This window comes from Cebus imitator, unplaced genomic scaffold (assembly GCF_001604975.1).
Source record: "Cebus imitator isolate Cc_AM_T3 unplaced genomic scaffold, Cebus_imitator-1.0 Scaffold121, whole genome shotgun sequence".
Taxonomy (NCBI): Eukaryota; Metazoa; Chordata; class Mammalia; order Primates; family Cebidae; genus Cebus; species Cebus imitator.
In genome coordinates this window covers 64,050-88,552 of record NW_016107436.1, presented here as the reverse complement: position 1 = coordinate 88,552, position 24,503 = coordinate 64,050, and the positions used below count along the sequence as shown (strand labels likewise).

General features: G+C 43.5%; 2 long non-coding RNA genes across 2 annotated transcripts; one reads left to right on the top strand and one right to left on the bottom strand.

Annotated features, from left to right (window-relative positions):
* Positions 1-121: 121 nt before the first annotated feature.
* LOC119472851 lies at positions 122-17,331 on the bottom strand. Its single transcript, XR_005202025.1, has 3 exons — positions 17,185-17,331; positions 14,688-14,689; positions 122-133 (listed from the first exon to the last, which is right to left on the bottom strand). It is a non-coding gene; the product is annotated as an uncharacterized LOC119472851 (long non-coding RNA).
* LOC119472850 lies at positions 1,374-23,174 on the top strand. Its single transcript, XR_005202024.1, has 3 exons — positions 1,374-1,383; positions 10,256-10,345; positions 22,642-23,174. It is a non-coding gene; the product is annotated as an uncharacterized LOC119472850 (long non-coding RNA).
* Positions 23,175-24,503: the final 1,329 nt, after the last annotated feature.

Sequence of the window (24,503 nt, the reverse complement as noted above, 5' to 3'; positions counted from 1 at the left end):
TGATGGCCCGGGCCCTCCTGATCTTATCTTCTTTTCTTTAACAAAGGCCCCTCTCCTGTGACAGGGGCCTGGGTGGAAGTCACTGTAGGAGCTAAAAGTGCACTGGGTTCCTTGATGCTGCCCCACTGCGCCACTGGGTAAAGCACACCCCTCCATGGAGCTGTTTCCAAACCTTTGAGATGGGGACAGTGAACCTCGTGGAGGAGAGAGACTGTATAAATCACAAAGCACTCCTCAGCTGTGTGTCACCTCCCTGACCTCAGGGAGCCAGGTGCTCCTGGGTGGAGCCAAGTGGAAGGCATGTACCCCAGGTTGGAGCTGGATGGGGTGTATGTACCACAGCTTGGAGCCACAGTGGGGTGTATGTCACTCAGGCTGGAGTTGGAGTGGGCTGTATGTCCCCTAGGTTGGAGGCAGGGTGGGGTGCATATACCCCAGTTTGGAGCTGGGGTATGGTGTATGTACCCCAGGATAGAATTAGAGTGAGATGTATGTCACCCAGGTTGGAGCTGGGGTGGGGTGTATGTCACCCAGGTTGGAGCTGGGGTGGGGTGCATGTCACCCAGGTTGGAGCTGGGGTGGGGTGCATGTCACCCAGGTTGGAGCTGGGGTGGGGTGTATGTCACCCAGGTTGGAGCTGGGGTGGGGTGTATGTCACCCAGGTTGGAGCTGGGGTGGGGTGCACGTATCCCAGGTTGCTATACTTCCAGGGTCCCCAGCTCTCAGAGTGAGCTCTGCTCTCCCTGCAGAGGTGACTCTAGTTCATCAGCGGTAGTGATCAGTGCAAGAGTTTCTCCACAGCTGTGGGCTGTTGTGGATTATTGGGACAAGCCTGAGGCAGAATCGTGGTCTCTGAGCCCAGCCCCGCCATGCTGGCTCATCTCTCGGGGATTTCGGCCTATCGATTGCTCAGCCTGCTACCTGCTCTCCTGGTCTCTGGATGCCCCCTTAGCCTACTTTCTGCCGCGTTTTCCCCACAGGACCAGCCCTAGCCTCCAATCATCCTAACCTTCCACATACAAACCTCACCTTTCCTCTCCTTCCAAGCAGCTCCTAATTCTGCTGGAGGCTTCCCCTTCCTTGCAGGGCCCTCTGGGAAGCTATTTGAGTCACCCCACAAGCTGGGCTAGGACTTAGGAGGCAGGAGCTCCTTGAGAGCAGTACAGAGAGTGGACTACAAGCTGACCTTGGTCCCCATCCCACACCATCATCACTGGGGTAGGGTCCTCAGCCTCTGAGCCCAGCTCCTCATAGTCAAATGGAGGTCATTCCTAGTCTGCCTTGCAGACACCACTCCTGACACATAGCAGGCAGTCAACGATGTTGCTGAACAGAACTTGTTTTTCTGTTCTGTTGTTGCTTCCTTTATTGAGGTCACTTGAGGTGGCCTGTCAAGGGCAGCAATTGCCATGGCCTTGAAGGGTGGGGGCAATGAGTGCAAGGGCTTTGCAGACCCCTCAGGACTGGGTGCCTGGAAGGGATGCCTCCAAAGTCAGGGCTGTTCAGGCCGAGGCTCTCCAAGTGCTCCTCCTTGTGTCAGAGGGGGCGTGCCAGCTGCTGGGCTGGGGCCACTGAAGACCGAGTGAAAGGATGTGACGGAGTGATGGGGACCCCTGCAGCTCCTCTCCAGGGGCTTTCCAGCCTGGGCCCCACCCACCCTCCCCAGCTGCGGCCCCCACCAGGGGGCAGGTGACATGCCGGGTGCTCACGTTGTCTCACAGTGGCCCACGTTGACGTCTGCTTTTTCCTCCCTCTGGTCAGGTCCAACCACGTGCAGGGACAAGAAGAGGAGTGTGGGCAAGGGTCCCCCTCTGCGGGATTTTCATCATGCCCACTGGAATTTCACTGGTGAGATTTTCCTTAATGTTAAGTGTTGTGCAGTAGCAAGCTGGGGTATCTGACACTGGGAAGAGATTTTTTTTTTTTTTTTCCAGATGGAGTCTTGCCCTGTCACACAGGCTGAAGTGCAGTGGTGCGATCTCAGCCCACTGCAACCTCCACTTCCCGGGTTCAAGCGATTCTCCTGTTTCAGCCTCCCGAGTAGTTGGGATTACAGGAACACACCACCATGCCCAGTTAATTTTTGCATTTTTAGTAGAGATGGATTTTTGACATGTTGGCCAGGCTGGTTTCGAACTCCTGACCTCCCAAAGTGCTGGGATTACAGGAGTGAGCCACCACGCCCGGCCTAGGAACGGTTTATTTTCTGATACCCACTCCTCTATACAACAAAATAATTTTTAGTAATACTCATTAAATGAAGCAAGTCATAATAATGGCCAGAAAAGAAATATATGAAAAGTTATTTTTTATTGAACTTTATGTATAATCATGCCAGTAGAGAAATAACAATAAAAAAGGTAATATACAAAAGAAAAGTATAATGGATTTATACTTTTAAATTATGTGAATGCATTTTAAATAAAGGGGGAAACTACATACATATTTGTAGTTTTAATATTTAATATGTCATTACATTTTCTATCTTCTTGATTCATTCATTCGTTTTAAAATGAACAATTACAAATTCAGAAGAACAAACTAGATCTTAAAGTAGTTCAGTAAACTATTTCACGTATGAAGCAAAATTTGCACTTAAAAATCGAGTTTTGTGTTTTCATCTTTACAATCACGGTGCTGTCATTGTTTGTATCAAACAAACTGTTTAAATGCAAGAATCTGCCGTGCTGCCAGGGGCAGGAGGCGCATGTTACACCAAAGCCCGCTCAGGGGATTCCGAGCCAACGGCCTTCGCTCTCAGAGGAAACACACTGCAGAGCGAGCCGCTGTACGACTGGGAATTCTCCCAGCCGACTTCCACAGGGAAGACGGTGCTTCTTAAAGGATAATCAATAAAAGGGCATTAACTTGAAGCTTCCGCTTGTTATTAAAGCCCCATGGTAATCACAGCAATGGTTTAGAATCTAGACCAACACAGGACTTCTGTGGGGAGTAGGATCTGAGCTCTGAAATTACGTAAACTTGCCCCTGCATGATGATCATCATAAGCAGCCTGAGCTTTTGTCTGAGTTGTTGCTACTTCTTGTAAACTCCCTACAGATGACGCACTCCTTATTTTCTGCATCGAGGCAGACTGCTTCTTCTGCCCTGTCCTTGGTACTGGCATTTGCCCCTTCTATTACCTTTGCTAAGTGACAAGCTGGGAGGCTTTCATGTCCTTCCACACCCTCCCCCCCACCCCGCCTTCAACACATTTCAGGTCCCTAGGGAGAGGGAAGAGGAGAGCACTGGGCTCTGAGCACCTGGAGGTGGAAAGGAACAGCTCATGGGCTATACTGGGATGAGCCCAGCCCGTCCAGGGTCCTAGTGGGCAGGGTCACAGACTTTGGGGTCTATGTATGATATCCCTTCAGCAGCAGCCGAGGGAACTCCAAATCCTTCCACGGCTTCGTAGGCCCTGCAGCACCTCTTCAGCCTCTGCCCTCACCCCTTCCACCACCATTCCTCCGCACTCCAGCTTCATCCCCGCGGAAGGTTTCTGATGCACCTCTCGGGCTTTGCATGTGTTCCCTTTGCCTGATTAGTTTCTACTCATCTTCCCAACTGAGCCACATCATTACCTCCTCCAGGCAGCCTTCCCTCGCCCCTTTCCTGTTCACTTTCCAGATATGATCTGAATTAGCTGCCCCCCTTTATGTCTGAAGGTGCCTCCTCCAGGCAGCCTTCCCTCGTCCCTTTCCTGTTCACTACCCAGATATGATCTGAATTAGATGGCCCCCTTATGTCTGCGGGGCACACACTGCGCTGTACTGAAGGCATGCTGTCACCGTGTCCATCTCCTGGACCGGCCACTTAGCCCCAGTCCTGGTCTTGTTCACAGCTGCATACCTAGTATCCAGAACAGGGTTGGCCCGGGGCCAGTGCTCAGAAATATCTGTGAAACATGAGTGAACCACATCCCAGACTAACTTTGTGAGTCCACACACCCTTTTTCACCCTGGAAAAGAAGGAATGTCCCCTTCCCTCCCCAAATCCCAAATCCTCTTTTTTCTCCAGATGGCAGTTCAGTCACTCCCAAGGTTTTGACATTGATAAACCAAGTGGGTGGGGTAGGGCAGGGGCGGGGTTGCCACCCTGTGGCGATGTAGAGACTGAAGGACCTTAGGGTGGGTACCAGGTGGGTCCTGAGGCCACCCCCAGTGTAAGGCTGGCTAGGTGGGTGGTTAGAGGGGTGCTGTCTGAGGATGGACAGCCCACTGGGCATAGAGGTCACCTGCTAGGGACATCACTTGGGACACCTCCCAGGGCTAGGCATTTGGGAAGCCCAGCTCCCTTCAAGGCCTGTGTGAACTCCTCCCTCAATAAGTGGAGTCCAGCACCCACTGCTGGGCCTGGGCCAGGCTCCCTACAAGTCTAGGGCCCAGTTGGACCTCAGGGGCTGGGGAGTCATGTGGGAGAGCTCTTCCCCAGAAAGGGAAATGGGCACAGGAATGTCCAACACTGAGCCGCGCAGAAGGAAAGGTTTGCAATGGGACCCATCAGAAAGACCGCTCTCAGGGTTACAGGAGAACACAAGGCTGCTTGGAGACTGGGAAGGAAGGGGACAGAGAAAGTGGAGGTGTCTTTAGGGAGCAGGGCCGTGACCAGGCAGCTTTGTGGTTGCTGCTGTCCCTCCCTACCTGGTGGCTGTGGGAGTGTGAGGCATTGGGAGATTTGGCACCGCTGGTCCCATAAGCATCCAGTCTCCTCTGCTGCAGTTGCTCCTGAGGAAAGGGGCCCTGCAGAGATTTGCACAGTTTGACACCTGCCACTTTTCCTCTCCAGTGTCCACCCCTCACCCTCTATTCCTCTGTCCTCTGAATCCACTGGCGTTCAGTCTCCAAAATGGGCCTATCTCCTTCCTGCTTTGGGTCATAACCGTGAAGCGTCCTCCATCTGTTTGCCTGGCCAACTCCCATGAACGCTCCAGCTCCGCAGGGAGCTTTTCTGTCCCACCTCCATAGGCTGGGCTTTCCCATTCCTTAATTTTGTAGCTCCCTTCCTAGAGAGTAACATCATGAAACACATATCTCTATGGTTGGATTTGACTGAGCTTCAGTCTCTGCAGGTCTGTGAGTGTCACCAAAAAAGGCGTGCACCTGTTTTGATGCTCACTGTAACCGCATTACCCTACACAATGCTTGGCAGGGGCTGAATACGTGTCTGTGGAATGAAAGCATTTGCTGTCACCTTGCCTGTCATGGCTCCTGAGTCAGGGAATGGATTGTGCCTGTACATCCATCAGGATCTGGTGCCTTTTCTCAGGGACATTGTTCTTCCAGGGCCACGCCAGCCCTGGGTCAGTGGATGCTGTGGCAGGCCTGGCCCTGCCTGGGCAGAATCCAGAACCGAGACCATAATGAAGCTCTCCTTCCTGGGCCTCTTTCAGCTGCAATATCCAAGATCCTCCCCACCTGCCCACCCTCGTCTGGCCAGCTCAAAACCTCAAGCTTCTGCAAACACTTTCACAAGAACCGTCCATGGTGGAGCTGCTGGCCACAGGTCTGATTAGATCTCTTTATCTGCTTAACTCCAACGGCCCCCACCGACGCAGCAGGGACTGGCCAGAGCTTGGGGCCTGAGGGGCCTGTTTCTGCTCCCAGGGCTTTCTAAGAATGAGGTCCTTGGCCCTATTTTCATAAGAATACTGAGGGTGTGCAGAAGGAAGAGTTCTGGCTCAAACTGCAGTGACCCCACACTGTACCAGAGGCTGAGGCAGGCCAGGAGTTTGTGCACATGCGTGCATGTGTATATGTATACATGTGTACATGTGTGGTCCAGAGCTGCGGACTCTCCTGACCAAGGAAGCTCTCAGTCCTCTGCCTTTAGCAAAGCTGAAGAAAATGTAGTCTGGGGACTTGTAGAGCTGACCTGAAAGTCTCTCACCACTTCTGACTGTGTGACCTTGAGCAAGAACTTGGCCTCTCTGATCTGTTAGTAAAATCACTAAAGGACAAGCAGAGGATTGTGGAAGGGGGCAGGAGGGCTCTCTGGTGAGCACTTGGGAGGTGCACAGGTCCAGGCTAGAGGCCCAGCTGAGGGCAAGCATCTGTCCCTTCTCTCCTCCCTCCTGCCTTGGCCTGATATGAGAGTTTGTCCCAGGCCCTGCCCTTGGGAGCTCCTAGTCCGACCTCCTCCATCAGAGTAGGAGCTCCCAAGGGCAGGGCCTGGGACATGGGAGGGGGTTTGTGGGCTTGCAGAAGAGACAGACCTTGCTTTGGATCAATGAAGAAATGAGTGGGAAGGCTCACTGGGGCATGTGACCCGTTGGGTACTGCCAGTGTGACTGGCACCCTGGTAGTGCTGGACTTTAGCAGGAGAGGGCATGGCTGACTGGGGCAATTCCTTGCCCCTTGCCCCTTGTCGTCTGCCAGCCCAGTGCCCTGTGCTTTATCGCTCTGGCTTGAGTCCTTGTAGCAACCCTCTGAGGCGGGGGCTGCTAACTGCGACTTGTTTGATCATTGAGGCAGGGAGAAAAGAATGTATCATGGTCTTGAAGCCAGGAAGGGGATCTCAACCTGGGACTAATTCTAAACCAAGCTCCCAGATGTGACCCAATGGAGGGCCGCCTCCTCCCACAGGTTGGGAGGATGCCTCAGGCCTGAGCAGGGCAAGGCAGGCCTGGTGTACCCAGCGTGGGTACTGTTCTTGAGTGGAGTCTGACAGGCGGCGCTGGCTGCACCAATTATACTGACTCTGCAGCTGGCCAAGAGGAGCTTCCTGGGACGCCGCGGGGGCTGGTTGCTCCTATCCTGAGGATAGAAGCTACTCGGGAGTGTGGGGGCGGGGGTGGAGAAGGGAAGTGGGAGGAACACAGAAAAGGCAGGGGCTGAGATGCCTGAAAGGGAGGGCTGCACCCTCCCCTGACCTCCCTTGACTGGCACTTTTTTTTTTTTTTTTACAGTGATACAAGTGGGCTAGGGATGGCCATTGGCTGCTTTCAGAGGGTGAAATGCAACCAATCGACCAACGCCCTCTGTCCATCCACACATTTATTCCATCCAGATTTACAACAGAGGTTCTAAGTTAACACACTTGTGGATAATTAACATGGTTAAAAGAGTGGTTGGTTATATGAATGAGGAAAGCTTTAGGTTCTGGGCCAAGAGGAAACACTATTTACATGTAATTCCCCTTTGATCTCTCACGGAGAGGGTCACCCAGCACAAAGTTTACATGAGTAAACGGAGTGGAGACCAAGGGATGTGGGGTAAACACACTTAAGGTGGAAAAGGCCTTGGATCGTCTCTCTTTCCTATGCTAATGTTAATGAGGCGGCTGCCTTCAGCATGCCTCAGTAAAACCTTTTGGCCTTCCAAAAGATTTCAGATTACAGTCTATCACTTTTCCTAATAATTAATATCTTGCCAGCCACTCTGAGTGAATATCAACAGGCAGGACTTTGGAAAGAGATGGGACTCACTTCACCTAGGCAACTGGCCTAGATATATGTGGCCCTTATATCCAGTACCAGTGCTGAAGAGGGACCTCACATTGATGCTGGGCCCAGCAATGTGTCACAATCTGCCTGTGGTCAGGGCCCAGGCAAAAGCAGTGAAACACTACCTATTTGCTGAGCCAAGTGATATGTTACAATGCTTTTTTTGGCAGAACCAAAAAAGGAGAATCACATCACCTTGGTGCAGTACTCAGTTATGTGTCACAATGCACTCTAAATGCAAAGCCGAGATAGCAGAAGGGAGTCACATTGTTTACATGACAGACCTAGATACAAGACACAATTCTCTTTGTAGGCAGGATTCAGACAGATAATTCACATCACCTGGGTGATGGTCCCATTTATATATAAAAGTGTTTTTTGTAGGGAGAGCCAAGGAAGGTGTTTTATCTTGCTTAGGTGCTTTTTCCACATATGGCACAATTTCATCTGTGGTCTTGGCCTGTAATCAGGAACAAGGCAGGAGAGTCACATCACCTGGATGCTGAGCCAGTGATACAGTATAATCTCATTTGTAGGCAGGGTCGGGGTGGGTGCTGGTCCAGTGAGATGTCACAATCCTTATTATGCACAGGATTCTGGATCTTGAGCTTTGGATACATTATAATCTCCATTGCAGGCAGGACCAAGTCAGAAGAGTCATATCACCTGGGTACAGCCTCAAGTAATATGACACTAGGTCCACTAGGTTTTGCACTCAGTGATATGTCACAATTTCTTTAGCGGGCAGGACCATTTCAGCCTCCGGATGCTCTGCCGCCCTCCCCGTGGATCTCCCAGCACCTGCAGGTTACAGGATAACAGGGGCTGTGGTAGAGTCACTGAGGAGCTCCTGGAACAGAGGAGATGGAACAGTGGAGCACATTTTTTATGAGGATGTTTCCCACCACAGTGGTGATGTAGACACACAGGAACATTAAAAATAGGAAATGCTGGAGCTACCAAGTCTGTGAGAGCTCCAGGAAGACAAAATCTGATACCCACATGAGGTTCCCTGGTTCCATGATGTCTTCTCCATACACCTAAAGAAAATGAACCACAGACACAGATGCATGAAGTCACTACTTTCCCTTTCAGGGCTATTGCAATCTATTATCTACAGTATTAGAGGTCATTCTAATCAAATCCTGCTACTTCAGTTTACTTCCACTCCAGGACACCTTCTACACAGTTGTCCCTGAGACCTCTCCGACTCAGATGTAATCATGTTCCTCCTTGTTATAATATTTGATTTGCTCACAGCTTGAAACTCAAACTCTCAGAAGCCACCTAAAATGCTTTGTGGATAAACTCAGTGTAGAAAAACATACCTACATATGTGCATGCAACTCTACGCATTTCATGCAAGACTATAAAATATAGCCTCCATGTACCTTTCTAATCAGTATCCCTATCACCTAGGAACAGATTGCTGTTCAAAGAATTCACAGCTTCTATGTAGGCAATATATTTCATTATTTTCATATCTTTGGTAATAAATCCTGTTTTCTGAAATGCCGTTTGCTATCTTCTCAACCTAGAAGCAGTCAGAGAACCATCACTTTCCCTTTGACTCCTCCCCTCATTTCTCTCATGCAGAATTATTCATTTCTCTATGTTCCAATATGGTATTTTTTGAAACAAAAGGTTTTTAGTTTTGATAATGTCTAGTTTATCTATTTTGCTTTTCTTTTTTTTTTTTTTTTGGTAATGCTTTCAGTTGTCCTAGCTAAGAATCCATCAAAGATTCTTAGAATTGTAATTAATTCAAGGTCATAAAGATTTAAAACAGTTTCTTTGAAGAGCTTTAGAGTTTTAGTTCCTACATTTAGGTCTTTGATCCATTTTAATTTTTGTATATGATGTGAGGTAAGGATCTAACTGCATTGTTTTGCACCAGGATACCCAGTTGTCTCTCCATCTGTTGAAGATGATTCTTTTCCCATTGAATGGTCTTGCACCCTTGCTAAAGATCAGTTGACCATACACACATGAAGGTATATTTCTGGACGTCCATTTTATTCCAAAACAATTGGAATTATTAATGGCTTACGTGTTTCAGGCATGATGCTAAGCATGAATTCATTTGCTTCTCACAACAACTGTGAAGTGGGCACTATTCTCATTCCCTTTTGACAGATGAAGTGGCCAGTGTACAGAGTGTTTTGCCCAAGGCCACATAAGTAACTACTAAGTGGCAGTGCCAGTGTAATAATTTAGGTTGACTAATCTGAGATCCTGAGATCTTAGCCGTGCATGCTGTAAACGAAAGGTAGAAATCAAAACTTCAGAATTCCACTGAAGAGTTCACTTTAAGCAAACGGAGTGAAGGTCAGATTAGCCACTAAGGGTTTGAAAAGCAAAACAGGGAGGGACTTCCTCAGCAGCTTGCTTTCTGTGGAGTCGCAGCAATGGACCTGCCTTTTTTGGTTGAAACTCCTACGACCCCCCGACCCACCCAAGTTGATAATTTGCACTGGCTGTAAGTCGCATTTGCACTTAGTTCCTGGGGCAGTGCCGAGTAGTGCAAGCAAGGGTGGGGCCCCCTGCCGAAGCCTCCCGCCGCTTTCCGCACAGAACCTGGGAGTGGGAAGGCGTCGGCGCCGGGACAGGACGTTGCCCGGGATGCGGAAACTCTCGAGGGAAGATGCGTCGTTGCCTCGGTAACCGCGTCGCAGTTGCCGAAGATGGCAGGGCGAGGTCTTGGTCTCACGGCCGGTTCAACTCCAGGCTCCTCGGGAGTGTCCGGGCTCCGGCGACTAGGACGCCTAACCTCCTTTATCTTCGGGTCTCAAACTCTCTGCCTCTCTTACAGAGAAGCAGCGTTCCAGGGACTCCGCTCCTGCCACCAGTTCAACAACCCTCTACACCTGGACCCGACCTCCTCGCTTTGGAGGAAGAACGTAAGTAAGAAATTCGGCGGTGGAGCTTTCCTTCTTTCTTTCATCTAAATGAGGCTGCCTACGAGTACTTTTTCTGAAGACTGGCTGGATCTGCAGGACCACTCACTGCAGCTTTCCCTTCTCGTCATCTCGTTCACTCGCCGTTTATCCCTTCTCTTTCACCTGAGTAGTTCACCTGCGTCTTAGAAGATGTTTGAAGTGGGTGAAAATTTAGCCCAAGTAAACAGCAGTATGCTTTTGGAAGTTATTTGAGTAGCAGGAATTGCCACGAATAGTTGTTTCTAGTTTAAGTTATTTCGCTTAGTAGCAAGTTTATAGAGTTTACCTTATGTAAATTTCCTTTACATTGGTTTCTAAATTGACATCATGCTTCCCAGTGCAATCAGAATTACCGTTCTTGTTCAGATTTTCCTTATCTGGTCTCGGTGTAATTACAAGTATCTTGACAAACTTTCATTCTTGGCCCATTCCACTCATCATCCCAAAGTTTTCACACAGCAGCCAATGTAATCTTTTAATTTGGTCATGCAATTCCTTTGCTTAAAACTCTACGGTGGTTTCCTGTTGCACTTTAAAAGCTCCTCCTGCCCCCTTTTTACTTGATCTTATTCCTGCTCCCATTTCCCCCTCAAAGCTCTCCAGCTTAACTGGCCTTTTAGTCCAAAATGTTTCGGTTTTTTTTTCTGTCTTAGGAAAAAGACAATTCACACGCGCCTTCAACCTGTATTGTGAGTGGCCTTCCTTGACTATGCTAAGTCGGCTTCCTTGTTGGGCTTTTTCAACATCTTACTGATTTTTCTTTCTAGTTAGCATAATTTGTTACAATAAATGCATTTGTTGATTTCCTTTTTGTCTGTCTTTTCCACTGGACTGTAAGTTCCAAGGGCAGAGACCGTGTCTGTTTTATTTACCATTGTGCACACCCTTATAAAAAGTGTCTTTTGACAACTCCCTTTCTAACAATATAAAATAAGTAGTTTAAAATTTGGAAATAGTTGGGAGTTTGTATCAGAGGGTTAAACTAGAGGTACTGTATGATCTACATATGATGTCTATTTAAAATTAAAGCACATTTGAAATTAAAACTGAGGAGTACTATGTTTAGATGAACTATACACCAATTTACCACAGCAAGTGGGAAGATAATCACATCTTCTCTCTGATCAAATGGGCCTATTATCCCAGTTCACAAGTGTACTTAAGCAACTTAATCTGTTGTCTATATATACTTTTCAGCTGTGCATCAATCAAAATGGTTATTTCAATATTATTAAGCATATAGTATTAAATACCTGGATTAGGTTTGTCAGTTATTTGAGAGTATGTTTTGCACCTGGCTCTGGTGCATCGTTAGGGATATAATCCTGCTTGAAATAAGAAATATGCAGGGACTATGATGCTAGCATGAGTTGTTTTATAAAGCGAGATAGCTAAACAGTATTACATGGTGTCCAGTTGTTACTTGTTTTGTTGTCTGTGCTCTGAGTTGTGCACACGTGAAGCATATGAAGGGAGTAAGTCTCTACACTACCTGAATCTTCTAGAGTACTTCTGTGTCAGGTAGAAGTGTAACATGTCTGGCCATCCCTGTAAGCAAGAATATGAGATTATAACAGTATGGTATCTATTTTGCCACCTGTTGTCTTGGCATCAGCATTAGAACACTACTTCCCAGCGACCTGAATCCAAAACCTTTTGCAGTTCTGCTCCTGTTGGGGGAAATAATCACTATTTGAGAGGATAGACTAAGGAAGATGCTAATCATTCAAGTGGATAGATTTTTCAAGCTTCTTCCTGTATTATAATACCAATAGCTAAACAATAAGATTACATGATAACTGGGAGGGCAAGCACCCTCATAAATCCCAGTTACATTGGATTTACAGATTAATTTGCAGATAATGGATTTATTTATGCTATTGAATCTTCCATGAAATATGATACATCTCCATTTACAGGGTTTTTTTTTTAACCTTTAATAGTGTTTTGTTTTACTACATAAAATTCTTGCATATATAATTTGCTTCAAGATGCTGAATAGTTTTGTTGCTATATAATAAGTGGACTTTTTTCTATTATATTTTCTAATTGGTTATACATGTAGGATTTTTAGATGTTGGAGCTACATCTGTATTTACATACACACAGATCTTCATTCCTGCTGGACTCTCTTATTCATTCTATGAAGTCCCTTGCATTTTTGATGAAGACATTTATATGCAAATTATGATCATTTTCTCCCTTGATAATTCTCCTGCATTCTCTCCTTTTCTCTGTTTAGGACTTCCCATGTGATATGGAATAGAAAAAGTGACAGTGAGCTTCCTTACATTGTTTATGATTTTGAGAAGCCCACTTTTAATAATCACTACATTTGAAGTTTGCCTTAGGGTTTTGGTAGATTCTTTTTTTATGTTTAAAATTCGTCCCCTTAATTCCTAATTTGAATGAGTGTAAAATGTATCACAACTTCTTTTTCCCCAATTAACCCAGGTGGTGGTATGTTCTTTTCCCCTCCTTTAATGCTTTAACATACTGAACTGCAAAGGTAGCTTTCTTGTTTTCCTTTAAAGACTGCTAGGTTTGACGGGTATAATTTTTTATGTAGGTTTTTGTGTCTATGAACAAAAGTGAAATGGATGTTACACTTTTTTTCTAGTTCTTGTCCTTTGATATCAATATTATTCTGGCAAGATGAAATAAACCGAATAGTTTTCTTGTTTTGTTTCTTTTCTTGGAAGCTTCTTATAATTAGAGATTTTTTGCCCTTTGATTAAAATTGTGAAACTGTGTCATTCTAGTGTTCTTTTGTCAAGGAGGACTTTTTGTCTATGAATTTAGCTCCTTTAATGGTTACTCATCTATTTAGATGTTCTATGTCTAGAATAATTTTTGGTTCTAGAAAAGTATGCATGTGTGTTTTAAAACATATTAGCATAAATGGACTCTATGGTTGTATGTTTGAAATCTGGACTGTATCTATAATCATGTACACCCCTCCTTTTGGTTGCTTTCCAATATTGTTTATTTTTATCTTTTTCTATCAAGGTTCCTGGGAGGTTTATCTGTTTTATTAGTCTTTTCAGAGAACCAGCTTTGGTTTTCTTGGTAATCTGTGCTATTGTAAAATTTCATTAACCTTTATAGAAATAAAGACAGACAGATGATCTTACTGGGGTGGATTAATTTTTTTTTTTTTAGTTTCTTGACCTCATTTATTGTTTTCTTATTTTTAAATAAATATATTTAAGTCTTTTTTTTTCATTGCATTTTAGGTTTTGGGGTACATGTGAAGAAAATGTAAGATTGTTGCCTAGGTACACACATGGCAGTGTGATTTGCTGCCTTCCACCCCATCACCTACATCTGGCATTTCTCCCCATGTTATCCCTCCCCAACTCTCTACACCCCGCTGTCCCTCCCCTATTTCTCCCCGACAGACCCCAGCGTGTGATGCTCCCCTCCCTGTGTCCATGTGTTCTCAATATTCAACACCTGCCTATGAGTGAGAACATGCAGTGTTTGATTTTCTGTTCTTGTGTCAGTTTGCTGAGAATGATGGTTTCCAGGTTCATCCATGTCCCTACAAAGGACACAAACTCATTGTTTTTTATGGCTGCATAGTATTCCATGGTGTATATGTGCTGCATTTTCCCTGTCCAGTCTATCATTGATGGGCTTTTGGGTTGGTTCCAAGTCTTTGCTATTGTAAACAGTGCTGCAATGAACATTTGTGTGCATGTGTCCTTATAATAGAATGATTTATAATCCTTTGGATATATACCCAGTAAAGGGATTGCCGGGTCAAATGGAATTTCTATTTGTAGGTCCTTGAGGAATCGCCACACTGTCTTCCACAATGGTTGAACTAATTTACACTCCCACAACAATGTAAAAAAGTGTTCCTATTTCTCCACATCCTCTCCAGCATCTGTTGTCTACAGATTTTTTAATGATCGCCATTCTAACTGGTGTGAGATGGCATCTCAATGTAGTTTTGATTTGCATTTCTCTAATGACCAGTGATGATGAGCATTTTTTCATATGTTTGCTGGCCTCATATGTGTCTTCTTTTGCGAAGTGTCTGTTCATATCCTTCGCCCACTTTTGAATGGGCTTGTTTTTTTCTTGCAAATCTGTTTTAGCTCTTTGTAGATTCTGGATATTAGCCCTTTGTCAGATGGGTAAACTGCAAACATTTTTTCCCATTCTGTTGGTTGCCGATTCACTCTAATGACTGTTTCTTCTGCTGTGCAGAAGCTGTGGAGTTTGATTAGGTCCCATTTGTCTATTTTGGCTTTTGTTGCCAATGCTTTTGGTGTTTTGGTCATGAAGTCTTTGCCTACGCCTATGTCCTGAATGGTTTTGCCTAGATTTTCTTTTAGGGTTTTTATGGTGTTAGGTCTTATGTTTAAGTATTTAATCCATCTGGAGTTAATTTTAGTGTAAGGTGTCAGGAAGGGGTCCAGTTTTTGCTTTCTGCACATGGCTAGCCAGTTTTCCCAACACCATTTATTAAACAGGGAATCCTTTCCCTATTGCTTGTTTTTGTCAGGTTTGTCAAAGATCAGATGGTTGTAGATATGTTGTGTTGCCTCCGAGGCCTCTGTCCTGTTCCATTGGTCTATATGTCTGTTTTGGTACCAGTACCATGCTGTTTTGATTACTGTAGCCTTGTAGTATAGTTTGAAGTCTGGTAGTGTGATGCCTCCAGCTTTGTTCTTTTTGCTTAGAATTGACTTGGCTATGCGGGCTCTCTTTTGGTTCCATACAAAGTTTAAGGTTTTTTTTTCCAGTTCTGTGAAGAAGGTCATTTGTAGCTTGACGGGGATAGAGTTGAATCTGTAAATTACTTTGGGCAGTATGGCCATTTTCACGATATTGATTCTTCCTAACCATGAACATGGAATGTTTCTCCATCTCTTTGTCTCCTCTCTTATTGCTTTGAGCAGTGGTTTGTAGTTCTCCTTGAAGAGGTCCTTTATGTTCCTTGTTAGCTGTATTCCTAGATATTTTATTCTCTTTGTAGCAATTGTGAATGGCAGTTCATTCTTGATTTGGCTCTCTTTAAGTCTGTTATTGGTGTATAGGAATGCTTGTGATTTTTGCACATTGATTTTGTATCCTGAGACTTTGCTGAAGTTGCTTATCAGTTTCAGGAGACTTTAGGCTGAGACAATGGGGTCTTCTAGATATGCAATCATGTCATCTGCAAATAGAGACAATTTGACTTCCTCCTTTCCTATTTGAATACCCTTTATTTCTTTTTCTTGCCTGATTTCTCTGGCTAGAACTTCCAGTACTATAATAAATAGGAGTGGTGAGAGAGGGCATCCTTGTCTAGTGCCAGATTTCAAAGGGAATGCCTCCAGTTTTTGCCCATTCAGTATGATATTGGCTGTTGGTTTGTCATAAATAGCTTTTATTATTTTGAGATACGTTCCGTCAATACCCAGTTTATTGAGGGTTTTTAGCATAAAGGGCTGTTGAATTTTGTCAAAGGCATCAATTGAGATAATCATGTGATTTTTGTCTTTGGTTCTGTTTATGTGGTGAATTACGTTTACGGACTTGCATATGTTGAACCAGCCTTGCATCCCTGGGATGAATCCTACTTGATCATGGTGGATAAGCTTTTTGATGTGCTGTTGCAATCGGCTTGCCAGTATTTATTGAAGATTTTTGCATCTATATTCATCATGGATATTGGCCTGAAGTTTTCTTTTCTTGTTGAGCCTCTGCCGGGTTTTGGTATCAGGATGATGTTGGTCATTTTTATCATTTTTGTGCTGGTTTCTTCCCATCTTTGTGGATTTATCCACCTGTCATCTTTGCAGTTGTTGACTTTCAGATTGGGTCTGTGAGTGGATGTCCAGTTTGTTGATGATGAAATTATTTCTTTCTGTTTTTTAGTTTTCCTTCTAACAGTCGCGCTACTCTGCCCTAGGGCTGCTGAGGTCCACTCCAGGCCCTGCTTGCCTGGGGATCACCTGCAGCGGCTGCAGAAGAGTAAGGGTTGCTGCCAGTTTCTTCTTCTGCCATCTTTTTCCCAGAAGGATACCTGCCAGATGTCAGTCTGAGCTCTCCTTTCTGAGGTGACTCTTTGGATATATGGGGGTCAGGGAGCTGCTTGAGGAGACAGTCTGTCCTTTATAGGAGCTCAGGTGCTAAGCTGTGAGCTCCATTGTTTCATTCAGAGCTGCTGGGAAGGTACGTTTATGTCTGCTGTAGCAGAACTCATAAATGCCTTTTTTTTTTCCCCAGGTGCTCTGTCCCAGGAGGTAGGGCTTTTTTTTTTATAAGTTTCTGTCATGCTGCTGCCTTTTTTCAGGGCTGCTCTGCCCAGCAAGAAGGCAGCCTAGTCACAGTCTGCCTGCAGAGGCTTTGCTGAGCTGCTGTGGGCTCCACCCAGCTGCTGTGTGAACTTCCCTGCAGTCCTGTTTATAGGGGTTTAGTTAGAACTGCCTTGGCAATGGCGGCCCACCTCTGTAATGGTGGACTCTCTCTGTAATGGCGGACTGCCTTGGCAATGGCGGGCTTCCTCAGCAATGGCAGACCACCTTGGTAGTGGTGGACTGCCTCGGTAATGGTGGATGCCCCTCCCCAACAGAGCTGGACTGCCCCGGGTTCAGCTGTGCTTGCTGTGAAACTCTCAATCCAAAGCGTTTCAGATTGCTATTTTTTGTAGGGGTTTGACCAGCTGAGACTGATCACCTGGCTCCCTGCCTCAGACCCCTTTGTTTTTCAGTTGAATGGGCAACTCTGTCTCCCAGGCGTCCCAGTCACAGTTGAAACGGCACCTGGATTTGTGTGATTTCTTGTGCATAGACCTGCTGCACTGACTGAAACAGCCACTGGAGACTTGTGGTGTTTTTTCGCTGGGGAATCTCCTGGCCTAGCTCCCTGTTTCAGTCCCCTTTTTTTCAGTTGAACGGGTGACTCTGTCTCCCAGGCGTTCCAGTTGCCAGTTGAAAAGACTCCTGGATTTGTGTGAGATTTTGTGCAGAGACCCGCTGAGCCGGCTGAAATAGCTGCACTGGGGCTCATGGTGCTTTTTCACCCAGGAATCTTCTGACCTGGCTCCCTGTTTCAGTGCCCTTTTTTTCAGTTGAATGGGCGACCCTATCTCCCAGGCATTCCAGTCACCTGTTGAAAAGGCGCCGGGGTCTATGTGATTTCCCATAGTGGGTGAGGTGTGATCCACTGCACCAGCTGAAACAACCATGTGGATGTTCGTGGCGCTTTTTTGCCCGGGAATCTCCTGGCCCGGCTCCCTGTTTCAGTCCCTCGTTTTATCAGTTGAATAGGTGACTCTGTCTCCCAGGTGCTCCAATCGCCAGCTAAAATGGCACCTGGACCTGTGTATTTTGTGAGGAGGCCCACTGCGCCAGCCAAAACAGCTGCACTGGAGACCCGTGGGGCTTCTCTGCCTGAGAATCTCCTGGTCTGTGGGCAATAAAAATCCATCTGGAAATGCAGCGTCCACTCACCCTCCATGCTTTTGCTGGGAGCTGCAATCCTGAGCTGCTCCTAATCGGCCATCTTGGCAGGGTTTCCTATTTAAGTCTTTAAATTTCTCTCCAACTACAACTTAACTACATTCCAGGACTTCTTTTGGTGTATATTTCCCTTATGGTCATTAAGTTCTAAATATTATGTGGTTTTCATAGTGATTATTTAGAAGTGTGTTTTTTAGTTTGCAAGCACGTAGAGTTGTTTACTGTTGTCTGCTTTTTACTTTTCTAAGTATGTATGTGACAGGGCCCTGTTCTCTTGCCCAGGCTGGAGTGCAGTGGTGCAATTATGGCTCACTGCAGCTTTGACCTCCTGGGCTCAAGAGGGTCTCCCACCTCAGCCTCCCAAGGAGCTGGGACTACAGGCACATGCCACCATGCCAGGCTTTTTTTTTTTTTTTTTTTGAGGCAGGGTCTTACTCTGTTGCACAGGCTGAAGTGCAATGGTGTGATCTCAGCCCACTGCAACCTTCACCTCCCAGGCTCCTGACTAGCTGGGACTACAGGCATGTGCTAGCACGCACAGCTAATTTTTGTGTTATATTTTTTTGTAGAGAGGGTGTTTCACCATGTTGCCCAGGCTGGTCTTTAACTCCTGGACTCAAACGATCTGCCTGCCTCAGCCTCCCAAAGTACTATTATTCTGATTTAGATTACAGGCATGAGCCCCCATGCCTGGCCTGGTTTATTTTAAATTGCATTATGATTAGAGAATTGATAAGATACTAAGTTTTTAAAATGTATTGAGACTTATTTGTGGCCAAGTGCATGTTCACTATTTGTAGAAGTTCTATGTGTTCTTTGATAGAAAGTATATTGTGTTGGCTAATCCGTTAGATTAAGCCAATTGTATTTGTTATCTATGACATTGGTTTCCTCAACTTTTTTTTGTTCTGGCTTTATTGGCTAATGTTAGAAGTGTGTTAAAAATCATCAATTATAATTATAGAAAAAAATGTCTTATAATTGTGGCCATTTTTGTTTGGGAGTACCTTATTTGACTTATGTAAATCTTCTTGAATCCTTTCATTCTTATGTGGTGTCTGTTATAGCTTTTTTCATCCCTTATTTTCAAACTTTGTATGTCATTTATCAATAAGAGCATTCTTTTTATAACCAGTCTGATAATTTCTGCCTGTTAATAGGTGAATTTAACTTATTTACATTATTACGTAACTTGAAGTTGTCTTAGCCACCTTATTTTTTATGTTTTCTATTTAGTATATCTTGTCTTTGGTTCTTGTCTGTCTGCTTCTAGATTGAATGGGTTTTCATTATGTCTTTATTGTTACTGGTTTGGAAAGATGTTAGAACGCTTTAACTTGGTTTCCTCTGTTTTTTAAGTTAGATAGTATTTTACTTTGTTGTTTTGAATACACCCACACCCAGTTAATCACCAGTGTTATTTTTATGGTCTGTACTAATTTAGATTTAGCATGTTTTGCGATATCTTCATGATTCCTTTTTTCCAGATTCAGTTTTCCTCCTTCATGAAGTGTAGAAGCTTCATTACTTCTTTCTGTGAAAATCTGTCTTAAACTCTCCAGTCTTTTAGAAATTTGTTACTTGCACTTATTCTTCAATGACACTATCCGAATGTAATTCTAGATAGCCAGTTTTTCCTTCTCAGCCCATTAAAGATATCCTTATATCGTCTGTTGGAAATACAAGGATAGAAATGTTAGAATGTTAGAAATGTTAATGAGCCATCTGCTGTTAGCTTTTTAGATAATTATGCTGGTAGACTGTTTTTCTCTGTTCTTTTGAAATAATGATTTGGTAGTTTAGTGAGTACTCTCTTTATCTTTAAAATTCTGTACTTTCACTATGATGTATACACATGTAGATTTGTTTTCTTTATTCTTCATGAGATCCATGTCTTCAGTTTGGGAGATTCTGAGCATTAGCTCTCTAAATATTGACGTTCTCTCCTCTTGGGATGTCTTTTCTTTTCTTTTCTTTTGGAGACAGAATCTTGCTCTGTTGCCCAGGCTGAAGTGCAGTGGCAGGATCTTGGCTCACTGCAACCTCCACCTCCCAGGTTCAGGTGATTCTCATGCCTCAGCCTCCTGAGTAGCTGGGACTAGCGGCATGCAGCACCACACCTGCATAATTTTTTTTTTTGTTTTTAAGATGGAGTTTGGCTTTTGTTGCCCAAGCTGGAGTGCAGTGGCATGATCTTGGCTCACTGCCACCTCCACCTCCTGGGTTCAAGTCATCCTCCTGCTTCAGCCCCCCAAGTAGCTGGGATTACAGGTGCCTGCCACCATGCCTGGCTAATTTTTCTATTTTTAGTCGAAACAGTTTCACCATGTTAGCCAGGATGGTCTCGAACTCCTGACCTCAGGTGATCTGCCCGCCTCAGCCTCCCAAAGTGGTGGGATTACAGGGATGGGCCACAACGTCTGGCCTTAATTTTTGTATTTTCAGTAGAGCTGGGGTTTCTCCATGTTGGCCAGGCTGGTCTCCTGGCCTCAAGTGATCCTTCCTCCTCCACCTCCCAAAGTGCTAGGATTACAGGTGGGAGTCACTGCACTCAGCCCTCTCTGGGATTCCTTTCTATAACTTCTGTTATGATAGGTACATAACATCTGTCTTCAATGGATGTTAACCTATCCTTTGAGTTTTTATCCCCTTGTTTTCTGTATCTCCTTGTAGGTGATTTCTTTCTGTCTTCTAATTCATGCATTCCTTTTTATCGGATTTCTTAATTTCAGTGACTGTGTTTTTTGTTTATATAATTTGTATTTGGTTCTTTTTCAAATTCAGCATTCTTTTGTGATAAAATCTGGGTCTTGTCTAATGTTTTTTATTTCTCTGTGTTTTTTTCCCCAATGGTAATTTAAAATCTTTTAAAAATTGTTAATAGTATCTCTTGTTCTTATAATACAAATTTTCTGTTTCCTCACATCTGATTCTCTCTTTCAGTGGCTTATTTCTTTACACAGTTTGTTATCTTTTCAAAGTCATCTTTAGCAGTTTGCTTTCTGAGAAAGTGTATATTTTGTGGATGAGTAAATGTCCCTATAGGGTGGATTTCAATTTACCTTTACTAGTTCAGAGTTTTCATTGATTCCACACCAGCTCTTTCTATTTTAAAGTTTTGGCATGGTGTCCCTGTATCATCTGGATAAGATGAATTTGGACTTCCCTCTTGTTGAATTACTCACAAGAGAATCTTTTCTGCCCATGACTCTGGTTTCATTTCTGCTCACCTAAGGTTGTGGGTAGAGTTGTTGTAGTCTGTGCTTCACAGGTTTATCCCTTCGTGACTCACATGCATCAGCTTCTAGCTTTTAAGCTGTTTTGGCTTCTGTTCCTGTTTATTGCTCTCACTTTGAATTGCTGCTTTCTTCTTATTACCAGGGAATTTCCTTTGCCTGAGTTTGAGCTTAGCAATGTTTCCTCCATTACATTTTATCAGACATTTCTGTGGATTTAGAGTAGAATAGTCTTCTCAGTCATCTGGGTCCATTATATTAATTGCAAACTTCCATTTAAGTCCCTGTGATTCTTGTTAGGGAAATTTGAAAAATCAGGTAATGGCACTTCTAAGACACCTTTAAGTCTTTCTTAGGTATATTTCTTTTGACCAAGTAATCCTAAGATATAGAAATATTTCTGAAAGCTTCATACTGTTAAAGAATATGGTACTGATCTCGCCCTTTTTTTCCCTGGGAATGGAAATTGTGTTTTGTGTTACTTCTGAATTACATGTCTAAGAAAAATAAGATATCTGATTTTTAAAATCCTTAACATGTCTCCTTCACATAACTTCAAAAGATCCTAGATAGTCTAGAAATGTGACATTTCAACAGCAGAAAAAGTTATATGCTTTTGAATATGTTTATTGTGGTGTTAACCTTTAAAAGTGAAAGGGGGACTTAACAATAGCGACAGAGTTCAGTACATTATGTTAATTTCAATTTATTGCATTATTTTATTGCCCTTTAACATGCTTATAAAGATTACATCGAGATAGATATTCCTTTTATATTGCTGTGGGAAAACAGTATAAAATTGTGTATATGCTATAGATGAAAATTGGAAGGGAGTATTAAAAATAAAAATGGTTGGATGGTGGTGGTAGGATTATGGGCAGTTTTTCCTTTAAAAACAATTTCTTTCAATAATATTGTCATTCTTGCAGTCTTATTGGAGGATCAAGTAAATAGTATTCCTATTCATGCTAGTTTCCAAGTAGAATGAAAAAGCATAATTTAAAAAGGAGTGATAGGTAGAGATCAATATAGTCACCTTTATTTACTGAGGAAGCTTTAAATTAAAGTGTGCAGCCAAAATGGGAGCCACATTGGGTCTGCTCACAAAACCTCACATTTAGCTCCCCACTTCCAGCAACACCCTAAACCAGAGCAGGTCTCCCCAACATCCTGCCCACAGTTAGAACAGGGCCTGTCTCTGGAGAAGCAAGGTTAGAACTTGTATTCACTGCAGGTAGGCTAATCCCAAGAAGTAGTGAGTGGAACAGAGCTGAACTTGACTAGTTCATTCTTCCTAAATGTATTAGTCAGATATGTTAGTTCACTTGAAGTTAATAGAGGGCCACAGAAAGGCTAATACTTAGTGTTTGAGTTCCTACCACAGGGAAGGGGGAATCGTGAGGTGGATAAGTTCTTAACGGCCGTATTCATTTTAGAGTAAGAATGCTCTATGTATATATTGGCATTTGTTGATTAGGTCACTTGATAAGGTGTAATTGCTAAAGTTTAATTTTTATTTTTGTTAGGATCTTCAGTATATTCCAGTTATTATTTTCTGCTTTTAGGCGTTTAAATGCAGAATTGCAGGCAAAAACAGCTGACGTGGTTCGACAAGCTAAGGAAATAATAGTAAGTAAATATACAGTTATTAATAATTCCATACAAAGGCTTGTGTTTTAACTTTTTAATTTGATACACACACACACACACACACACACACACACACAAACAAACAATTAGCCAAGGCATGAGTGTTCAGTTCAAAGAATTATTACAAATTGTACATGAGTATATATGCATAGGTATAGTTATAGGTATGTGTATATGCATAAGTTTTTAGTAAGCACACATTTTCTGAAAGCCACTGAAAAAGTATTTTCCGTTTAGATGCACCAGTCATCTAAATTCTTATTGTAAATTATCATTATTAATTGATGGGATAGTGTAACTCTCCTTAGAGGAGTAAAGAGTCTACTTTCAAGCTTTTACCAGTTCTTACCTAATTTTAGTTCTTACTTTCTGTCCTCACTATCCCCCAAAATGGAGTTGATGGAACCAGGGAAGGAAACCTAGGCAATGTTTTATCTTAATGCCTTATGCAAATCAATGATTATTTGTTAGTTTAGGAATAAGAAATGTATCATACATAACATTTCAAGTAACATATTTTGATAATGGCTACAGATTTGCTAGTTAGATTTATAATTAAATCCTTTACTAAAAATATTTTTATTCCATCTTTTAGTTTTTGCCAGTGTCTGAAGAGCAGGAAAATACTGGGACAAAAGGACCCCACATTATAGTAGAATGACAGGTTCATTACATTTTTGCTTAGAGAACTCCCTAAAAAGAATTTCCCACTGCAAATAAAACACATAATAGAAAACTGAGACAAGCTAGGAAAGGGGTTGGGGAGTGGATTCCCACCCCTGCAGAAGCAAACAATATAAGGATTCTCTTATTTAATTTTTGTTTACTCTCTCTTTTTAAAATTTTAATGTTTTATACACATAGTAAGTGTGTGTATTTATGGGGTAAATGAGATATTTTGATATAGGCATGCATTGTGTAATAATCACATCATGGAAAATGGGGTATCCATCCCCTCTAGTGTTTATCCTTTGTGTTACAATCCTATTATACTCTTTTAGTATTTTAAAATTTACAATTATTTTGACTATAATAAACCTGTGTGCTATCAAATACTAGATACTATTCATTCTTTCTAACTGTACTTTTTGTACCCATTAACCATCCTTATCTCCCTCCCCTGCATCTCCCACCATCCTTCCCAACCTCTGGTAACCATGCTTAACTATCTCCATATGTTAAGTTGTTTTGATTTTGAGTTCCCTCAAATACGTGAGAACATGTGAAGTTTGTCTTTCTGTGCCTGGCTTATTTCACTCGATGACTTCCAGTTACATCCATGTTGTTGTAAGTGACAGGGCCTTGTTATCTTTGATGGCTGAATAGTACTCCATTGTGTCTATGTACCATATTTTATTTATCTGTTCATTTGTTCGTGGACACTTTGGTGCTTCCAGATCTTGGGTGTTGTGAATAGTGCAGCAACAAACATGAAAGTGTGCATATCTCTTGGATATACTGATTTCCCTTCTTTGGGGCATATACCAAGCAGTGGGATTGCTGGATCATATGATAACTTTAATTTTTTGAGGAACCTCCAAACTGTTTCCTTTGTGGTTGTACTAATTTACCTTCCCACCAGCAGTGGGCCAGGGTTCCCTTTCTCCACATCCTCACCAGCATTTGTTATTCCTGTCTTTTGGATATAAGCGGTGTTATCAGAGGTGAGATGATACTGTAGTTTTGATTTGCATTTCTCTGATGATGAATGATGTTGAACACCTTTTTTTATGCGTATTTTCCATTTGTGTGTGTTTGTTTTTTTTTTTTTTTTTTT